The 11,899-nt window shown below is 40.3% G+C and overlaps 1 long non-coding RNA gene across 1 annotated transcript; it reads right to left on the reverse strand.

Annotated features, from left to right (window-relative positions):
- Positions 1 to 8,335: 8,335 nt before the first annotated feature.
- On the reverse strand, positions 8,336 to 11,899 carry LOC147608743 (uncharacterized). The gene is made up of 2 exons (XR_015264385.1): positions 11,257 to 11,899; positions 8,336 to 9,691 (listed from the first exon to the last, which is right to left on the reverse strand). It is a non-coding gene; the product is annotated as an uncharacterized LOC147608743 (long non-coding RNA).

Consider the following 11,899-nt stretch of genomic DNA (forward strand, 5'->3'; position numbering starts at 1 on the left):
TGATGTGGCATTTTTCAAGTGCTTGGGAGATCAAAGGATAGAATAGTGCCTAATGCTTGTGTTAGTAATGACACCTAAATACTTTGAAAAGAATGTTCCAAATAAGAACTTAGCTATATTGCTCCTCTTGGACTTGACTCTTATGCTTATCACATCCCATATAGGCAACTCAACTGAACTCTTATGCTTGTCTCTACAGCATAAGCGACGACTTGTGAAATATCAATTGTGTTCTTATGTATAAGTAATGTGAACCTTTTTAGGAATTACACTTGGGCATGTTTCTCTTGCAAAACTCTTGACTCTTATGCCTTATGCTCGTTTTGGCACTTGGCAACTTGACTTCTCTTATGCCATTGGCACATTTTGGCCTCCGATGAGATTGGACCTTTTAGTCAATTGCATTCCTAATCTCATTCCTTTTTTCTTTCCCTGTTGATATGCTCTATGCAACTGCATCTCTAACTTTGTTTTACTAGAGAGTTAAGGGGATTTGCATCATCTTTAAGGCTTTGATTGTCCTTGGACCTTCTTGTGATGGGATGGTCCTGACATTGTGCTGATCAGAGGGTTCATCGGGTAGGGAAGCTGGGATTTTATGTAGAGCTGAAGAAGAGGGTAGTTCTTGATTTTTCTTTTAAATATGCTCCTGCTCTTCCATAGTCAATATGTGCTCTATCTTAGCTTTTCCCTTATCTTGCTTTTTGGGCATCCACACTTGCTTTGGTGCGACTTCGCTACTGCAAGGCGCTTTTGAGCATGATGATGATTTTGTTAACTTTTCTTTTCTCACTCCAGGAGGGTTGCATCTTTTTGCATACTGCATCCTTGGCACCTAGATCTAGCGTCTTCCTTGGTAGTATCCTTGGGCTATTAGTGATTAGTGAACTTTGTGTGGTCACCCATCCATGTGTAGTTGGATCACTATATGGCTTTTGGCTTCTTCTCGGCTTAGGGATCCACACCAGCTTGTCATCAACTTTCATCAACATCTTGGGGATACTCCATTTTTGAATCCACACATGTTTAAGTTTTTCATTCTTGGGCTCTGGCAATTGGCCTTTTTGGTGTTTCTGGCACCCACGCTTCGTTTGGTTTCTTGGGACTTTATTAGGGAACTGAGATAGCAAGATTAGAAGTATTGGTGGTTGCTGGCCTTTGGTTTCTCCTACGATGCCTCTATAGTTTTTGAAGAGGCTTCTCCTCCTTTGGTTGGGCTTTTGGCTCCCTAGCTTTCCTTTTAAGGAATTTGGTGAGGGTTGATTGGATGAGGTCTTGAGTTTTTAGATAATTGCACTTACCGGATTGACGGGACCTGCTTGTAGTAATGTCAATAACTTCTGGATATCAGTAGAGATCTATCTTGTCTCTCCTTTGGCAATTAGAACATTCACCATCCATTGTGCAAGTTTGCTTGTGGCCATCCTTATAGTCCAATCTATGCTGCAACTGTGTTTGGCAATCCATCCACTTTTAAGGATGCTCTCTTTCTGCATTATACCTACATTCATAACATAAAAACTACCTTCCACCACGGGATAAGAATTGATGTGGAACTTAATCTTTATCATACCTTTACATTCATTATAAAGACCCGAGGACAGTTTGTACCAAACCTTTTTTCAGATCAAGGGTAGTGAGGCCCAAGTCTCATATGACATTAAGTTTCTTCATGCTCCTATCACCAATAAAACAAGTTTGGCTATGGTTTGTTTGTTCACCGGAAAGCCTTGTGCGTTTGACCTCTTCCTCCTTGTGATTGTTATGCATTTCGTCCATGCGGACATGTATAATACCCTCTCCTTTGCTTGTCTTTTTTCGCCCAAGCTTTAGCTTCTCGTTGGGCTCGTCTCTTTATCTCGACCTCCTGTTTTCTCTTTTCTTCAGCCTTGTGAATGGCCTGAGGTCGCTCATAGGACAACGGTCCATTGTATTTTAACTACCACTTGTCTGTAAATTTTGGGATAAGATTGCGCAGATGAAAGTCAATACAATTTCTGAAACTGTGCGTCTGAAACTGTGCGCAAGTTACCAATTGGCACGTGATCTCCCAACTTGTGTGGTTTTCTGAAATTTCGGCGTCGTCAGATGGTAACCAAACTTTGCAGGGGAGGGGTCTCCTGCCCCCCCTTGCAAAGCTTGGTTATGATCAGAAGTCGAAAAACTGAGACGGGGCCTTATCGTGGGGCGAATTCCGCACATGGGACCCGTCTCGTAAAATTCGCCAAGGCCCCGTCTCATATTTTCGGTATCAGATGGTAACCAAACTTTGTAGGGGAGGGTTCCTAGGTCCAATGTCCCTGCCATCGGAAACCATTCTCGAGACAAGGCAAGTTTAGGCGAACTTTGCAGGTAATTTTAATTTAAAAAGTTACCTATTTTTTAATTTTTAAAATATTTTTTTACAAATTTGATGTGAAATGAGCTCAAAAGGCCCAAAACATTAAAAATGACTGTAAACATGACCATGTAAATTTTTATTTTTATTTTATAAGAAAAGGCACCGAAAATGGCGTCGAAAAATGCACCGAAAATGATCGGTGCTGTTTCTAGCGCATTTTTTGGCGCCTTGTAAAAAATTTTAAAATTGAAACCCGAGGCTCACTTGCCCTAGATATTTTCTTGCACCGCTTACACTATTGCACACACACACACACACACACACACACACACACACACACATGCACACCCCTCTTTCTTTTTCACTCTATTGCGCGCGCGCACGCGCACACACACACACACACACACACATATCTTTCTTGCCTAGTAGGTGTGTGTATGTGTGTGTAGGTACATATGGCAAGCAGCAATGGTCTCCCTAAGCACAACGCTTCAATCGAATCCGGTGGCACGCACATTGCAAGGTAAGATTAATGTTGATTTTGCTTGTATGCACGCGCGTGCACACGCGCACACACACATGTTGCACACATGTACATAATGCGCGCACACACATGCATATAGACACACGCATAAACTAAAGCACATACGCACACACACACACACATGTGCACATGCGCATGGTTATGCACAAATAAGCATGCATAGCACACCAAAAGCACACACACATAATGCACAAACACACAATGCACACACATAACGCCCACACACATAATGCCCACAATGCACACACACACACCATGTATGCACACAATGCACGCATAATGCCCACAATGCACAGACATTGCATAACACACACACATAATGCATACACACACGTATATGCGCACACATTAGCGCATATGCACTTATGAATAAGCGCTTATGCATATGCGCTCATGTAAGCGCATATGCGTATGCGTATGAATAAGCGCTTATGCATATGCGCTCATGTAAGCGCATATGCGTATGCATAAGCATACATTATGCTTATGCTAGCGCATAATCTCTTCTTTATGCACATTAACGCTTGTGCATAAGCACATATTAGCGCATTAGTGCATTAGCACTTACGTATATGCACTAATGCATGTGCACTAGCGCATGTGCCCTTCTGCATAAGCATTAATTAGCACATATGCCTTTATGGATAAGCACTAATGTACATGCATAACGTAAGCGCTAATGCATATGCAGATCTCGTGTAGGGCTTCTTGTGGGGATACATATCGGGACGCTCTTGCTACACTTTGATGCATAATGCATTAGGCATACGCATATCGCATAACGTATACGCCCAACGCATTAGGCATACACAATGCATTAGGTAAAGTGCATAGCTATAACGCATTAGGTAAAGTGCATGGTGCATTAGGTAAAGCGCATAGTGCATAACACATATCCTAATGCCATAACATATAGCACCTTAGGCATACGCATAGCGCATTAGTTAAAGTGCATAGCCCATAATGCATACGCCTAATGCATAGCCATAATGCCATAGCGCATTAGGCATAGCCATTGCACATAACATAACACATTAGGCATAGCCATAGCGCATAACGCATTAGGCATATGCATAGCGCATAATGCATTAGGCATACGCATAGCCATAATGCCATAACGTATTAGGCATATGCATAGCGCATTAGGTAAAGTGCATAGTGCATTAGGTAAAGCGCAATGCATAATGCATATCCTAATGCCATAATACATAGCACATTAGGCATACGCATAGCGCATTAGTTAAAGTGCATAGCCCATAATGCATACGCCTAATGCATAGCCATAATGCCATAACGCATTAGGCATAACCACAATGCATAACGCATTCCATAGCCATAGCCATAGCCATAGCCATAGCCATAGCCATAGCCATAGCCATAGCGCATAATGCATACACCTAACACAAAGCCATAATGCGATAACATATTAGGCATATGCATAGCGCATTAGGTGAAGTGCATAGCGTGCATACGCTTAACACATAGCTATAATGCATCAACATAGAACGCATTAGGCATACACAGCACACATTGTTAAAGCGCATAGTGCATAACGCATTAGACATACGCATAGCGCATAGCGCATATGCCTAACGCATGGCGGTAATGCCATAATGCTTACGCATAGGCCATAACGCTTAGTGCATACGCACATAGTGCATAACGCCATAATGCATTAGACATACACATAGCGCAATAGGTAAAGCACATAGTGCATATTGCATACGCCTAATGCAAAGCCGTAATGCCATAATGCTTACGCATTAGCATACAGATAGCGTATTAGGTAAAGCGCATAATGCATTAGGCATAGCGCATTAGGCAACATGCATAATGCTTACATGTGGGCCATAACACTTAGTGCACACACACTAGGTAAAGCACATAGCGCATAGTGCCATAATGCATAATGCATTAGGCATACACAGCGCGCAATAGGTAAAGCGCATAACACATTAGACATACAAATTAGGCATACGTGCATAATGCTTACGCATAGGCCATAATGCGTAGTGCATACACATTAGGTAAAGCACACTGTGCATAACGCCAAACGCATAACGCATTAGGCATACACAAGTGCATTAGGTAAAGCGCATAGCGCATAACGCATATGCCTAACACATAGCCATAATGCCATATTGCTTACGCATTAGCATACACATGGTGCATTAGGCCATAATGCATAGTGCATACACATTAGACATAGCGCATATGTATAACACATAGCGCATATGCATGAGGCGGGCAGAGTGGATATGCATTAGGCTATAACACACATAGTGCATATACATTAGGCAGGGTGCATTAGACCATAACGTATAACACCATAGCACATACGCATAGCGCATAACACATTACACCATAATCATAATGCCATCGCGCATACGCATAGCGTATTAGGCCATAACGCATAGTGCATAACACATACACATACGCATACAAAATACACATTACCATAATGCATATATTAATGCATTACAACTTCATGGAGTATAGCGCTTTAGGCAAACACATGCGCTTTAGGTATTGCGCTCATTGTACTAGGCATAGCGCATATAATGCTTTAGGCAAGCATTACACTTAGTGCATTAGGCGTAGCGTATAAGACATAGGCATACTGCATAGCGCATAACGCTTTAGGCATTAGGCATGTGCATTGCACATAGCGCTTTAGGAATTACGCAACCCTTCATTAGGCATAGTGCATAACACATAGCGCTTTAGGAATTATGCAACCCTTCATTAGGCATAGTGCATAACACATAGGCATTACGCTTAGCACATAAGACTTTTAAGAATTAAACTTAGCGCATTACAAATTTTGACATTATACCTAGTGCAAAGTGTCATACGCATAACATAATACTTTAGGTTATACTTGGCACATTAGGCATACACATAACGTATCGTGCTTTAGGTATTATGCTTAGTGCGCAACGGATAGCAAAATTAAATATTTGCCATGCATTTTCTACAAAACTTGCTAAGAACTCATTTTTTTGTGACATTTTTAACATCATAAATAAACTCAGAAAGGCCAAAAACATTAAAAACAATTGGTCATATGACTGTAATTTTTTTTAAAGTTTTTAGTAGAATTTTGTTGCCGCCATAAGAAGCATCGGAACTGACTTGCCGAAAGCGGGTCTAAGTGGGCTAGACCTACCGTAGATGGGTTGGGCCCACTTGGAAAGAGTTTCACAAAGCCGTGCCACATGGTATGAATTTGGAGGTTCGAGAAGGAGAGGAGGAGGTTTGAGGAGGTTCAAGTAGAATTTGAATTTGGAGGTCTCGAAAGACGTGCGAAGTACGGGCCCACTAGTTGTGATTTAAAAGAGAAGCCAATAAATAGGGGGTGAGCTAAAGGAGAGGGTTATAGGTGGTGAGCACCAAAAAACATGGATAATTATGCCAAAATATAAGTGGAGACATAAATTTCAAAGATTGTACGTGAAAATACCCAAAGAGGCTAAATGGCACTTAGTCAAAAACTTAGAAAGTGACTGATATATATATATATATATGTATGTATGTATGGTCATACGAAAAACAAGCGATCCTCGGTAAAGAAAAATTTATATATTTATGAGTAAATAAATAAATATTTATATTAAAAAAGTAAATATTTTTATATTCAAAATATATTTATATCTATTATACAATAAATATATACTTCTAAATATCTACATTTGTATATTAAATATATTTATTTATATGATATATAATAAATGTGTAGTATGTAAATAAACAACTTTTTATATCAATGTATATACCATCTATTTGCATATTATACATATTTCTTTATATAGTAGTAGTAGTAGTAGTAGTAGTAGTAGTATATATATATATATATATATATATATATATATATATGTATATATATGTATGTATGTATGTATATATATATATCGTGACGAGAGCTGCAGCCATTAATGTCTCTCTCTCTCTCTCTCTCTCTCTTTGTCTTTGCAATATATATATATATATATATATATATATATATATATATATATATATATATATATGTACGTACGTATGTACGTATGTATGTAAGTATGTATTTATATATATATGGCAAAGAGAGAAAGAGACATTAAAGGATGCAGCACTTGTCACAATATATATATATATATATATATATATATATATATATATATATATATATAGCATGTATGTATTTATGTATATATACATACATACACACATATAGTATTGAGTGATGCCCCCGAGTATGTATATACACTAGTGGCCCCTTGGGGATATACACATCCCACAAACAAGAAAGATTCGGATGGGAAACTAAATCTTTTGAGTTCCTTATGCCTTGAATGCCCTACTAAGGAGAGTGGACTCTTGAAGAGCTAGATATCTCAAGAGCAAAAAGATTCGAATGAAAAACCAAATCTTGAAGAGCCCTTCTCATGAGGAGCTACCCAAGCATCTACGTGCACCAAATGCCTCATTAGGATTAGTCTCATTTATTGAGATAGCAAGGAGCTACACACTTTGAAAATAAGGAAAGGAAGAATCAGATGTAAAATAGAATCTCCATGGAGAGGTCCCTCATGCTAAAGGGCCAAGTGCCTTGATACAAAGAGTACACACTTGAGGAGCTAGACGTATCATAAGCAAGTAGGATTGGCAACAAAATAGAATCTTTGAGGATCCTCCCTTGAGAAGCTCTCTATCCTTTTCAGGCCCGAAGTGCCCCATTAGGAGTTGCCCAATGTATCTAGACTAGTGTGTTCTCCCAGGGTGGAATCTACACATCTCATACACAATAAAGATTCAAATGCAAAATAGGAGCTCTCTCTGGAGTCTTTCATGCCCTGATTGCCTACTCATGAGAGTGGACTCTTGAAAAGCTAGATATCTCATGAACAAGAAATATTCTGATGCAAAACCAAACATTTGAGGAGCTCTCCCATCAAGAACTCCCCCAAAGGAGTGGGGTGGCAGGGGAGAAATTTTAGATACCAAAAAACAGTCGAACAAAAAGCCAAATTAAATTTGAAGGTTATTGACTGCTAACATTGGTATTGACCCTAGTGTTCATTACATTTAACTATTTTTTATATTTATTGAAATTGTGTATGTTATGCTTTCTTCATGTTTTTACAAGATGATTCATTTGGAAGTACCTTTAAGGTGTTTATTAACATTACCATTCTCCATGAGATGAAAACTCTTCATTTGTACTCAACTTTATCGTCACTCCAAAAGCGGGTGTATTTGAACACTGCCATTTGCAATGAGATAAAAATCGCTTTATTTTGTGAATCATTATATATGTCCCAAAATTCAACCAATTATATTATTTTAAATTAAATGGAATTTTTCCATAAATCATGGGATGATGCCAATGCAAGGATTCCCAAAACTATGGGATTTCCCTAAAAAATAAAAAAGTAAAAAATCAAAACGAGAGATTTTATATTACTAAAAAATAGTCATGTCAGATACAACAAGCTTCTTAGAGAAGCTTAACTCAGCTCCTGGATGGTTTTCTTAAGATTAGTTAGCTCCAGAATAAATTGAGCTAGCTCTGCTTCTTCCTCTGCCAACAACTGGTTCCCTACATCTGTCCAATCTTGTTCTTGGCTTGCCCGGTTGGCTTTGATATTTCTGACCTTCTCTTCATACTCTTCCCAAGCTTCGTTTAATAGCAAGAGCTTCTTCAACTTCGATGTGTGACTGCTGTGCTTGGCAGACAATCGTGTTGGCTTTCAGTGTCATCTTCATTTGCACATAAAGAGCACTCTTCAGGCCTGGGCATTTGAGTGAAATTGCATCGTGAAACACTGCATAGTTATGCATAATCCACACGCACCATAGATATTCAGCTCTTATTGTATTCCAAATCTTTGATGAGCATCCAGTAAAATCCCCAAGAAGGATTTGTTTCCATGTTAACTGAGAGACCTTGACCGGGGCAAGGCATTGGTGAATCAGTTCCAAAAGACTTCTATTAAATTTGTATGTAATAAATAGATGAGAGATGGTCTCTTCTTCCTGTGTGCAGCGGGGGCATATACCATCCCCAATCCCCAATATTTTTGCTCTAGAGCTGGTTCAAATTCCTTTATGCAATGACGAGCCATAGTAGAATCGATTTTTTAGGAGGAATAATATTTGACCTGATTTTAGAAAAGCGGAATTCCCACTATTTTCTATCCCAGATAATGCTCCATGTTAAGTTTAGTCTCACATGAATCAACATTCCATTAAGAGGCAGGGGAGGGATGGGCAGTAGCGAGTTGGAATGTCCCCAATTGAATGCATTGAAGGTGAGGTACTTCTGCATTATATGAGCATTGCCTTGTTAGGATCCCATTTGGTTATTCTGGACTGGATGAAGAGTAGATCCTCCCTATTGATTCTATACAATCGCATTAGCTTATCTACCTCATACCACGTTTGAGTTGTGAAATCCCAGATATTATCCCAGCATTGTATTCCCTTCTTTGATAATTTATGGGTTCTCTTCAAGTTGACTGCATCCACACAATCCTCTAGGCAGATAGAAATCCAGATGGAGTCTTTATAGAAGATACCTGTAGCTTTCTTGGTGCTCTTTGATAGGTATAGATGACTTTTATAGTTGAGCTCAGGTATTTCTCTCACTGAGAGCATCTGATAGATAACATCTATCCAACCGAGCCTTTCTTGTCAACAAATCTGACCTTCCATTGCTCTAGGTGAAATCATTTGTGGATGCCAAGTCATGTAGGGCATGCAACAGTTTGCATTCCTCCCATATTTTCTTTTCCGGACCTTTGATAGTTTGGCCAAGTTGTTTGTACCTGTCAGCAGAGTGAGATTCAACCATGTTAAAGTCCCCAAGCAAGAGAATTAGAGACTGAATTCTCAACAGAGATGTCCATAACTTTGGTCTGGCCCCTGCATGGCCCGAGGCATACTCTAAAGTCATAGAAAATAGATCTTCCCCTGTATCAATCTGGACAGCTATCCATTTATGTTTGGGGTCAATGTGAACCTCTTTGATGCAAGCAGCTAAAGATACATCTATACCCATGGCTGTTCCCCCGCTGCCTTGCTGATGGTATGTCACAAACCAGTGATGATTCTTGGAAAATGTTAAGAGATTCCTCTGCAATGTATCACCCACCACCTTGATTTCTTGTAGACATATGATGGAGGGATTTAAGCTTTACTGTCACATCCAATCTTTTATAACTTGGGGTCTAATTTCATCAGTGAGTCCTTTGGTATTGAAGGACAAGGTTGTGATGTTATCTAGCATCATGTTCATGGGGTTTTGGAAGGAGATTTCAAGAGGGCTTGGGGGTCTTTTCATTGGGGGTCGGGGAATGCATCGCTCCCACTTGATATTGCCTCCTTTTAGAGGAGGCCCAGTATCACTCAGGTTGCCATTCCTTAGCCCTTGCTTAATTGCAGCTAGAGAGACATTTTTTTATTTTTTGTCATAAAGGGGTGATTAATTGAGTTCAAGAGACTCTTGATTTGCTTGTGAGGGGAGTAGTTTCTCTTCATGAAAATCTTCCTGGAAATCCATGTCCTCAACTTCCCTTGCAAATGTGCCTTGCCTAACCACCACGGCCTGAGAACTTAGGATATGTTCCTCCATGGACATCACTGGATGACTCCTCCTCTGGCTGGGAAGGATCGGTAAGATCCATGAGAAGGGGGGTGAATCTATTGTTCTATTTAACTTTGGAGTTAACCTTTGGTTGCCAACTCTTGTTGAAGGGTTTGTTCCTCCTTCCTACGTTTTGAAAACCCCGATTGTCTGATTTTGGGGTCTTCTGCTCATCTAGTTTAGGAGGAGGAGGAGGGGGGAATTTAATTGGACAATTCCTAATATAGTGATCCTTGGCTCCACAATGGAAACATGTATTAGGGATATTCTTATATATTATCAACTGGTCTATAGATCACCCTCTTCCCACAGAAATGGATAAACTGGTCGGAAGCTCTTGAGTGATATCCATCTCAATAAGAGCCTGGTGGTGCCATATAAGGTTAAGGTCAGTGGGTCTTATCCCTAATAGCCTACCCAATGGGTTTACAATAAGCTTCAGCAGTGGGTATAGATGTAAAGGCAAATTTGGGAGATCTACCGAGATTGGTACGACAAAGGGTTTGGGTCCCTAATCATCCATTGAACTGCACCTAATACATTGAGATCCATTTGTTCATTTTTAAAGAGAAAACAATAGTAGTTATTGGGAAGAAATTGTAATTTCTCTACTTCCCAGCCTCTTACAGTCCAATCATTCCTAATCCAAGAGTGTAGAAACTCGACTGGTGGTCTAGGGAACATGCCTAGTAAGAAAACTCCATTTTTTAACCAAGTCTTCAGGTAATGAAACGGGGATGTTCTTACCAGCTCCAAGTTGCCTATTTTGCATTCGATCAGACTGGTCGCCTCCTACTTCGTTGCTCTTTGCTGTAGCCTCAGGACTTTGTCCTTGGTCACCTTTGAGAGGGCTTTGTTGATTTGTCGAATCTCGCCGCATCCAGAGTCAACGAGATTTCTTCGCTCCTCAAAGATGACCTCGAAGGCACTTCTGTTTCCGAGTCCAACTCCTCCTTGGGTGTTATCGCCTTGGAAGCCATACTCAGGATTGAAGGTTGAGCGAAAATCAAGCAGCAGATTAGGCTGGAAGTGCACAAATGTGAGGTTATCTAAACCTAAGAATGGTCATGCAGTGGAGGAGGTGCATGGCAGCTATCCTGCATGATTTCTCGGAATTCGACTGATGTCTGCCAGGCCCCTTGGATACCTTGTGTTGATGCAACCACTTGGGATGTTGAGCCCCCGCCCAAGCCTACACTTCTTATACTGATGACTTGTTCTGGGATGCTTGTTCTGGGATGAAGAGCCTTTCACATGATGGGACACCTGGCTTTGAGTTGTTTGCTTAGAGGATGGTTTGGGGTGCCCGAGCTGGACCCCCTTGGTTTCACCATGGGGGAGACCCCTAGGGCCTGAGAATGAGAAGGCATACAGTCAGGTTAGCCTTATC

The sequence above is a fragment of the Cibotium barometz genome, chromosome 52 (genome assembly GCF_041138505.1).
Source record: "Cibotium barometz isolate CiBa-2024 chromosome 52, ASM4113850v1, whole genome shotgun sequence".
Classification (NCBI taxonomy): domain Eukaryota; kingdom Viridiplantae; phylum Streptophyta; class Polypodiopsida; order Cyatheales; family Cibotiaceae; genus Cibotium; species Cibotium barometz.